At 47.3% G+C, this 10,724-nt stretch overlaps 1 pseudogene; it reads right to left on the bottom strand.

The window, feature by feature from the left end:
- Positions 1-1,584: 1,584 nt before the first annotated feature.
- Positions 1,585-4,433, bottom strand: LOC120667905 (annotated as a pseudogene).
- Positions 4,434-10,724: the final 6,291 nt, after the last annotated feature.

Here is a 10,724-nt window from a genome sequence, read left to right as displayed (position 1 = left end):
TGGACCTGCATCTTGATGCTTCGACCACAGCTTTCCCGGCTCCAAACATAAGATTTTCTGTCGCTGCATAAAGGATGAGAAACAATCTTCTCGCGGAAGATCCGGTCATCCCTATTTTTATTAGCCATAAGGTATGCAATATACATTACATGTCGCGAATTTTCATATGCTGAGAGCTACAATAATTAATCGCCATTTACCCGCCATTGACCTTGAGCTACTTTTGAAACCACAAACGTCAGTCATGTGTTTCTGTCTGTCCACACAACTAAAAAAAAACAGTGTAGCGAATGAGCTCATGGTGCAGTGGCGAAGGCCACTGGTTGGGGTGCTCACATCCAGGTGGTGCCGCACTTTTCACCTTAGAAACCTCTTCTGGGGTATTATCTCAAAAAAAAAAAAAACAATGTATGCAAGCAAATGGACCACTGAGTTCTCCGACAAGCTCATTAAGAATTGATCATTGGCAAAAAAAAAACTAAAGTATGCATCATAGTTCCAACTTCGATAATGCTTTCTTCCATTCTTAATTTTTTGTCGCTGCTGACTTTTTTCATCTTAATTAAAATACTTGTCTGAATATATAAAATTATAAGTTATATTACATTTTGTTCATGATGAAACATTTTGAAAAATATATGATAATTTTTTAAAAATTAAAAAGACGAATGGTCAAGTGTCATGGAAAAAAAATCAATGGCGACTAAAATTTAAATACGGATGAAGTACAGTGTAATACCTTAAGGACGAGCATGACGCGCGCGGCCTGATGCTATGCTAGTGCAAAGTCAAATGATGCAGTGGTAAATAAGTGAGAAAAGGCAAAGAATCCAAAATTGACTTACTTCTCTCCAACTGTTCCCTATATCGGCTCTCAAAATTTACACGCCCTCAGAACCAATTGCACAATCCGATCGAACTGCTGGTACTCTGAAGGTCAGACTACGGGAGCATGCCAGCTCTAGCCTCTAGGTTACCTTGGAACATATGTTGACCTGCACAAGCTCCAGATTCCGCACCCCAAACTCACGTTTCAAGATGGAGTAAATATATAATATTATTATTCAACTTAACGGTGATGGAAGATATAATAAGCTGAAATAGCCTACACTGACACAACTTAAGATATTATCATAACCTCCAGGATATCATGCCAAGATATACTGAAAAGCTCGATCATTTTAAATAGTGAATTAAACATTGCTAATGGGGTACCTCTATATATTACCAGTAGTATATTACTCCCTACATTCTTAAATGGTTCTGGTTAAGACATTCAGGCTGTTCGGCTGGTATAATAAATAGTGTTCGGCTGGTATAATGAATGGTATTGTGTCAGAAGAACTGTAGATCATGCTAAGTACTGCAGAACAGACAAGAGGAACATGCCGATTATATTTTTGGATTATATTTGTTATTATCCAACAACAATGATTTAAAAACGAAGATAGTACTTGCATGGGAGAAATTGGTACTTTATATAGAAAAAACATATCCGAGGTAAGAAATATGATTTTCACTAAAGAATGAATATATCCATCTAAAATAGCTAGCCCGCGTAAATTATCTAGAATTCACTCGCATTCATGTATCAAGGCTCCTATTTATCTCATCATTTGACGCCGGAGATGGAACGTCATTCGCTACATCTCTTTTCTCTTCCTTTCGCGCAGCTTTTTTATTTTCATCATCTCTCCCAATGAGGTATGACAACAATACATGTATGTCAATGTAGGCTAGGACGGCGACAACAAGGGCAAGAACATATCCGGTGGTCTTCCATGACCTGCTAGACCCAACTGCGTAGGCGACGAGAAGGCCGAGCAGGTCCAGCATGATGGTTGTGTTCATGGCCTTGAGCGACCACCGCGACTTCTCCATGCGCAGAGTCTCCAGCAGTAGAAGGATGACGACGATGACGGAGGCAATGAAGGAGGTGGAGTTAATGTAGAAGAAGACCAGGTATCGGGTCCTCATTCTGTTGTCATGCATAACCGGGTTACCTGCCAAGTGCCCTGTGTTGTTGCTTTGCCACACTCCGCCCGGCGGTTTGAGGCCCACCTGGTAGGTGACACTCGCACCCAGGAAATACCGAGCAACATTAGGTACTTCCGCTTTTCATTGTGCTCATCTTTTTTTCACCGCTCTCATCTTTGTACCATTAGCATCGCCATCACCCTTCTGGGATTTGGAAGGGTTGGCACATTCAGGGGCGGATCCAGCCCCTCCTACCGCTGCTAGATCCATGAAACCCCTCCTATAATTTTTTGACATGAGTACACTACGAGGAGAGGCTAAAATTATTTAGAGGTGGAAGAAAGCCCCTCCTAATAATTATCCTGGATCCGCCACTGGGCACATTTGATTAGTACGGCCAATACTAGGATGATGAGGATGAGAAACACCAACCCAAAGATCTTGATGGACGTCTTGAGATGTTGCGTGCTGCCGGCGGCGAAGGCACCCACAAGGCTGAACATGCTCGCCGCAGTGCAAACAGAGAGTGCGTGGCTTTGTATGGCTGGCTTGTAAATGTTGGGGTTCACAAGGACTAAAATGAGAGCAATGGACAGCATAAAGCTCACCGAGTTGCAGTAGAAGAAGGCCTTGTAACGGCGTGGGAAGTTGTAGAGGAGGACGGGGTCACCTGCGTGGTGCCCCAACGCGTTGTCCCGGAGCCGGAAGCCACCGGGAGGGGTTAGCCCCGCTTGGTAGGTGATGGTCGCAGCTAGGATTGCAAAGAGCAGTAGCCTCTTGCGCCTCGTCTCTACGATGTCACCATCACTACTGTTATTCCCAGTGCTGGAGTTGTTGTTGGTCTCAGCATGGTCTAGTGTGAAAAAAACGACATGAATGACCACATAGACCAGGACGGCGCCGGCTAGGGCCATTGCATATATGGACGTGTTGACGTCCAGGCTGCTCCCGGCGGCGTATGCACCGATGAGACCCAACAAGTCAAGTATCATGGCAGCCTCAAGGGCGTGGTACCGGAGGAGAAGAGTCTTCTTCTTCCATACCAAGACGATGGCAACTAGTGAGGCCACGAAGGCCACCGAGTTGCAGTAGAAGAAGGACCTGTATCGCCTAGGACTTGTGGTCAACAGGATGGGGTTGCCAGCTTTGTGGCCGACCCCATCACTGTCCCAGAGGCCACCAGGCGGGTCCAGGCCCGCTTGGTAGGTGATGGTGGCAGCAAGAGTGGCGAGCAGCAGAACAAGAGAGCGGGCCTTCTCCATCGCTCGATTTGTACCGACAGCAAAATGTCATAAGTAGAGTATATTAATTACATAAAGTAAGATGATGATTGATTGGAGGATTGAGTAGTGTATATTAATTACAAATATAAAGAAAGAAGACGATAGATCTAAATAGGAGAAAATTGTGACCAACACACCTATTATCATCATCATCAGTACGAGGAGGAGGAGCTTCATCTTTTCGAAGCTGCAGTTTGACGAGAATAATAACAAGTGGGGCACCATATACAAGAGTCCCGTAGATGGTAGTATCCTTCCCCCTGGTGCTGCCGGTGGAGTAGGCGCCGACGAGGCCAATCAGCGCGAAGATGAGGGAGATGCAGAGCAGAGTGAACTGCACCTTCTCTTTGGAGTGAAGGTTCTTGTCCAGGAGCTGCACGGCTACGAGCAAGGAGGAGAAGAATGCCGTGGAGTTGAAGTAGACGAAAGCATTGAGGCGCGGCTCATGGCGGCCTCCAATGAGCACCGGCTCTCCAGGCCGGCCGCCACCCTCGGCGTGGTCCCAGAAGCCTCCGGGCACGTTGAACCCCGCAAGATAGGTGACGCTCACCGCGAATGTCGCGAGAAGCATCAGCACCTTGTGGTCCTTCTCCCGCTCCTTGCGCTCCTCCTTGCTCTCCCTCTGGGAAGCCTCTGGGTCGTTCTTCCAACAATCAGGAAAACGACATGGCAGGACCATGTGGAAGACGACGATGTAGACGACGATGAAGGCCGTGAGGACCATGTTGTACACGGGGACGTCCCTGTCCCAGTACGTGCCCGCGGCGTACACCCCTATGAGTCTGAGCAGGTCCACCAACATGAACCCGCGCAGGACACCTAGCGGCGCCTTCAGGCGGTGGCTTTGGGTCTCGTGCAGGAGGGAGAGGATGAGGACGAGCACGATGACCACCAGCGAGGAGGCGAAGGCAGTGGTGTTCAGGTAGAAGAAGGCAGCGTAGCGGGGGTGGTTGGTGTCCCGCATGATGGAGTCGCCGGCAAGGTGGCCGGCAGCGAGGTCAGTTGCCTGCCACACCCCGCCGGGGGGGGGGGGGGGGGGCTCAACCCTGCGGTGTAGGTCACCGTGGCCACCAGCGTCGCCAGCAGCAGGAGGTACTTGCGGAGGCTATACTCCCACGACAGCGGCGCCACCTTCGTGTCGGCCTCGTTAACACCACCAGACGATGCCGCCATTATTGCCGCCTGATCCACCATCATCACTGGACAGCTATAGCTAGAGTGTGAGTTGTGGCCGAATGCAATGTGCGCTGCTCCTAGCTAGATATCACGGAGTTTATATATAAGACTTGGCGTGCGTCCTCAAGTCTGTCCCCTCAACCAGGCACTACATATCACTACGGAATGATATGCACAAGGTAAGTCTTCTCTGGTCAAGTCAACTAATAAGGTGGCATAATTTCAATTAATCTTAAGTAAATCATAAGTTATTATGGAGGCGAATTGTTTTCAATTGGTGTATGTGCACCAGGGAACTTAGTACCAGCTGGCGTCGCCAGTAAAGCAAAAAGTCCACCAGTTCACAGCTAATTGCGCACGTTGCATGCATGTGGCCTACCAACCAAAGTGACAAAGAAATACGCGCAAATGCGATGGCGTGATTCTCCATCAGTCAATACGGATCACTTCAGTCATCTAATGGTTGGTGCTGCCAAATGAATGGGAATCTCAACGTGCCCTAACACTACAAGAATCCTGTTGATACATGACGGTTTCGTCATGACATTATTCGAAACTGTCACGACACATACAAGCTATGACGGTGTTATGACGGTTTTAAACCTGGAGCTAGTTCTGTGACGGTCCACAGTATGTGTCACCTTGGTTACTGTGTCTGTGACGGTTTAGAGGAAACTGTTAAAAGTAAACTGTGGTTTGGATGAATGATTCTCGTGTTAATCGTTAAGTGAACAGTGATTACATACTTATACTAGGGAACAGACGCGCCGGTTCGGAAGGTGAACGGCTCATTCACGTACGGACGCGTCCTGTCATTAGCGGACGCTAATGACGGGATTAACTAAGTCATGTGGTAATCACGTGATTAACTAATTAATCACACATTAATTATTTCTAACAGAAACATCACAGATTGATGTGGTGATGTGTCAAAGTTTGGCCCACCCTATTGGGTGACGTGTATACTCAAGGGAAAAAAATCGGAGAAAAACGTGCCCGCCTGGATTCGAACCGGGGATGAGCTGAGTAGGGATTAGATGTCTTACCATTATGGTACTGAGTAATTTCACAAGAAAATTGTATCTTAATTCTTTTGTAGCCACTAGTAAGAAACAGTTAGTAAAAAAAAACTGTCTCGCACGTTCGGTAGAGAATAGGAGTAGATTACATGTAGCAGTTAAATTTTTCGGTTGCAAGCCATAAACAGAGAAGGGAAATTACCAAATGACCATTTACATGTTGAACGGACACATGCAAATTTAAATTACATCAACCTTCCATAAGTTCATTTGTCCAAATAATATGACATACAATAGATGATACCATATATGTTCATACAAACCAGTTAGCACATACAACATGACGGGGCATCCTAAATGCATACATACCACACAAATATACAACATGAAGACATACATACATAATATACAACATGAAGACATACATACAAGACACATGCACCAAACAAAAGCAACAGGCACATTCATAGGCTAGCCCACAAGGCATCAGCCAACTCATCCCGAAACTTATTCATGTTAATATCAAACTGCTCGGCTTTATCATCACTGGGACCACTGCCCATGTTCTCCTGCTCATCATCATTCAAAAAGTAATGCTGTTCACTATCATACTTAGTGAAGTCTAGGTCCCCCGCATCATTTTCCCTAATGAAATTGTGCAAAGCCATGCGAGCCACAATGATCCACGTTTGCTTTTCAAGGGAGTACCTTGGAATGTGATGCAAAATCCGCCATTTCTCCAGCACTCCAAAGGAACGCTCCACGTAATTGCGAATAGAAGAATGAGCATAATTGAAGTGCTCTTTTTTTACCTCATGGCGGTGGCGATGATTCTTCTTCGAAGGCCCTCAAGTGGTACCTTAGCCCCCTGTACGGAGCTAGATATCCTGGGATATTAGGGAATCCACAGTCCACTAGATAGAACTTCCCTGCAGCATATGGAAAAATGTTGTCAATTAGGTGTACTACATTGCAGGTCCAAAAGGGAAATGTAATGCAAGTAAACTTTACAATTTCTTACCTTGCGGAGGATGAGGAAAATTGGCACTGTATTTTGTAGTTGCATCATTCAAGACCCTCGCATCATGCACTGAGCCCGGCCATCCAGCTTCAACAAAGGTGAACCTCATGTCGAAGTCACAAACAACTAGGACATTTTGGGATGTCCTATGATACTGATTCAGATACTGCAGAGCCACCTCGGCTGGCACAATACAATCTACATGGGTTCCATCTATTGCACCAATGCAATTGTTGAAGTGAGGACTGAATTTATGGTGCTCCATGCGGTTGTGCGTGAATCTAAACTGCCGGTCCCTAGGGTTAATTATGTCCCCAGCTAAACCAAGTACAACCCTCAACACCTTGTCAAAGATGCGGACCACTGTGTCCGGAGACCTGCCAAATCTGTTTTCAGCTTGCCTAACTGACTGAGGTGCTCCAATCATCCACAAAAACAGCCCAAGTGCCTCAAAACTGCTGACCTTTGATGTGGACTGCAGTCCATATGACTGCACCAGTGTGTCATGAAGTTGATGAAACAATGGGGTGGACATTCTAAACATGGTGTAGCTGTAGTAGTTGTCCGCTAGATTTCTAAGTACCCAATCATGCCCACTCTCAGGTCCTAGAATTCTACTTGTATTGTTGTAGTGGGCTTCATAATGGGACGTACCGAGGAAGAACAACGCAGCCACATTCTTAAATTGCTCTTCTTCCTCATACATCATGTGTTCAAACACGTCATCGATATCTTCGATTTCCATGAACAGGTCTTCCATCACGTCCAAGTCCTGCACAGCACCAAAACCAAAATGGTTAGAATGCATTACAATATAATTCAGCATAGACAAGTGAGAAAAAGCTTTGCAGTACCACACTAATGCATTACATTGTAGTCAAATAAAGATTGGTGGCACACGCAGCAGCACACGAATAAGACAAGGCCATACAATGTGCAAAAAAGTCACAATTTATTACAACTGTTTCCACAACATTACATCAAAGTTCTGTCAAAAAAAGAAAGGCAAGTACAGTGGCTATCAAGTAACCACAGCAAAGACTACAAGCGAGACGATTGCAAAATCTACTTCTTGTCCAAGGTCTTCATATATATCCTCAAGAACACCAGCCGCTCCTCTGCAGTAGGGATATTCCGGAACAAACCTCTCATTTCAGCATCTTTAGCTAGGTAGCCAAGAGCGAAGTACTCTTCGCTGGTGTAGGTAACTCCAACATCTTCAACTAGTTTTGCGAGTTCCGTCCTGATTGCCTCTCGGCATAGATCGTGCTCCCAATCCATGCACTTCCACTGCAGGCAGAGCTTCTCTTTTTCTGCCAACAACTTCTGAAATTGGCCTCTCCGCTCGCGCAACGTTTCTGAGCTAAGGTTAAGGAACCGATCGAACATGCAAACCATTGTGTAAGAGGTGAGAGAACAGAATGGATCGTAACAACCTCGCTATATTGATCAATGGGTTAGTGTGTATATATACACGTACAAAGCTGAACTAGTTAGCAACTGACCACGACTTAGCGCGCCCCACCTAGCCAACCTGACCATAAAACCCAGTTGTTATAGTGGGAGGGGTGGGGGCTTTTATCCATAGTCCATCATTCCCCCTACGGCATGCGAGCCCGGCGTAGCCCGCAGCAGGTTCTAGTGCCCGGCGTAGCCCGCAGCAGGTCTCAGCACACGAGAGGCGCAGGGGAAATCGCGCAGCGGAAATGCGTGGCCGGGTGGGTTCGAACCCGGAACCTCGGCTCTGATACCATGTAAGAGGTGAGAGAACAGAATGGATCGTAACAACCTCGCTATATTGATCAATGGGTTAGTGTGTATATATACACGTACAAAGCTGAACTAGTTAGCAACTGACCACGACTCTATCTATTCTAGCTACAAACAAGGAGAGCCGGTGGACGTGATATCTAGAGGCAACACAACGCTAACACATTGGGCTCCTGCTCCTCTTGGACGCGCTTGTTCCTGTTGTGCTCGTACTGCTATACCTCTTCAGGCTACCCCAGCTTTTAGGGCTGTCTTGATTCGGCTCCAGTAGAAAATCATCATCTTCCTCATATCCTCCAGTCTCTTCAACAAACTTGGTATCCACTCCTGGTACAAATGCCGTGCTGCCATCTACAAATGTTTCATCAAAAACTTCTTCAAGTATGTTCAGGTAAGAGGGAGGGCCATGTTTCAGCTTCTTGAACTCGGGTACATCCTGCCCAAAGGAAAAAATGCAGTTACAAACGGCTTCACAAATTACCCTTCAACATTTGCACCACGCACGGAGTCACAAATTACCTTGCACACATCGTCCCACCACTCATCGGTAGCATCAGGCCATCCATTCAGACCACAACCAAGGCCAGAACTCTTTGTGATTTCCTTTATGAAGCCATAAAGCCTTTTAAGTTGTGCAATCCGCTTACCAAACTGTACATTGTTGTACCACAGCCCTGTTCTGTCCTCAAACATGGTAATCAAGCTGTCCCAACCGTCTCTTGCTATCATCTTACCATTGCCAAATTTTCCCTCAGCTATTAGCTCCAGCAGAATTTCGCACAAAATTTTGTTATTATTTTCGGACATCTATATTGCCCGTTGAGTTTCAATCTACATGGTCCAGTTCAAGGTACATATAAAAATGGAGGCGCAACATTTAACAAGAGGGAGGGCAAAGATGATTTCGTACCTTCTTCTTGCCGAAATCCATGCTTCCGGACTCGTCATCGCGGAAGACCCGTTTCCCTTTGGCTGCAGCATCGAACCGGCTGGCCCCGGGTCGCGCCGATGGCACCACAAGTGGTACATGGCCCCTTCCCACAGCCGGCGAGCCGCCGCGCCGGGGAGGGGGATGCATCGGCGAACCGGCTCCACGGCCTGGACAGGCGACCAGGGATCTAGTTACCCCCACTGGCCCCCGGTGCCTAGGGGTAGCAGGCAGGGCTGCGCTCCCTCCGGCCCCTCCGATGCCTCCATTGGCGCCGGCGGAAGGAGCAGGTGGGGGGGGGGGGGGACGTCCCCTTGGAGAGCAGGTTGGGGGGGGGGGACGTCCCCTTGGAGATAGAGCTGGGACGCCTCTAGATTAGGGTATCCCTCCGACTCGGTGTTGAGGTCGAGGCCGTCGAAGTTGAGCGCCCCGGCAGCAGATCCCCGCAATCTTAGCACCACAACTCCTCTGGTTATCAACCGTAGTCACAATCCGGTTGACCTCGCCGAGAAGGCTAATCCCTGCCTGCGAAACGAAGAACACAAGCAAGAACTCGAAAGAAACGCAACACTCAAATTGAAGTGACAACTGCAGATGAAAGATTAAGCTCGAAAGTTGGGGTTCTACAAACCGAAAGACTGCTACTGTTCAAAGATAGATTGATCTAAAGCAAAACCCGAACCCTAATGAGGGCGGCGGCTACTGAGATATAGGGGATAGGGGCGTGGCTCCCTCCTGGATGCGCCCCTAATGGGCTCAACGAAGATACACGGCCCAAAGGCCAAATTACGATGTCGCAGCACCGGGATAGATTCTGGATGCCAACTTCCTCGGACAATTCCCGACGACTCAGAATGAGTTTGGGCCTGAAACCAACGCCAATAGAAGCTCCATGAAATTAGCTTTCCATCCATATGTGGATCGTCGAATTCGGACTTCGGATGTGGCCTGGGCGTCCAATTTACGTCAGGCTGCTCCTGGACTCCGAGGTGGACTCGAAGTTAAATTGTATTGGGCCTCCATGTGGCTTGGCGGCCCTTGCTGTTCCTCCACGCCTCCATGCTCCTCTCCATGTGTTCCCTGGCCCTCTCCTTGGTTCATAATCACATTGTAAAAATTAGGTAGCAAACCATTCCCACAATTATTAATAGAAACGCTTAGGAGCGAGCTCACCTCTAAATTTAATTGTCGCGCGCAAGCTCTTGTGATTGAACCTTGAATGGTTTGAATGTCCAGCGGAGGAACCTCTTGTATATCCATAGGAGTGATGTCCTCATCAGAAAGTCGGCGTGAGCTTCATTCAGAGCTTGCATTGGAGCAGGAGGCAACAGCTGATCTTAGAGAGCTTGTAAACATTCAACGCCAACAACCGGATGAAATGGTGAAGAAAATGCAGGCAGCAGAAGAAGAAAGGGCCAAAAAATATGAGGAGATGAGGCAGAAGCAAGTCGGGACTGATGCACTACTTAGGCGATTGATGACCCTGATTCCCACAAACCAGGAAACAAGGTAAGGTTGGGTGATGTGGTTCATATTTTGTTGGGAGTTGC

This window comes from Panicum virgatum, chromosome 3N (assembly GCF_016808335.1).
Source record: "Panicum virgatum strain AP13 chromosome 3N, P.virgatum_v5, whole genome shotgun sequence".
Lineage (NCBI taxonomy): Eukaryota > Viridiplantae > Streptophyta > Magnoliopsida > Poales > Poaceae > Panicum > Panicum virgatum.
Note: the sequence above shows the minus strand (reverse complement) of the source record. Positions and strands in the feature narration are given on the sequence as shown.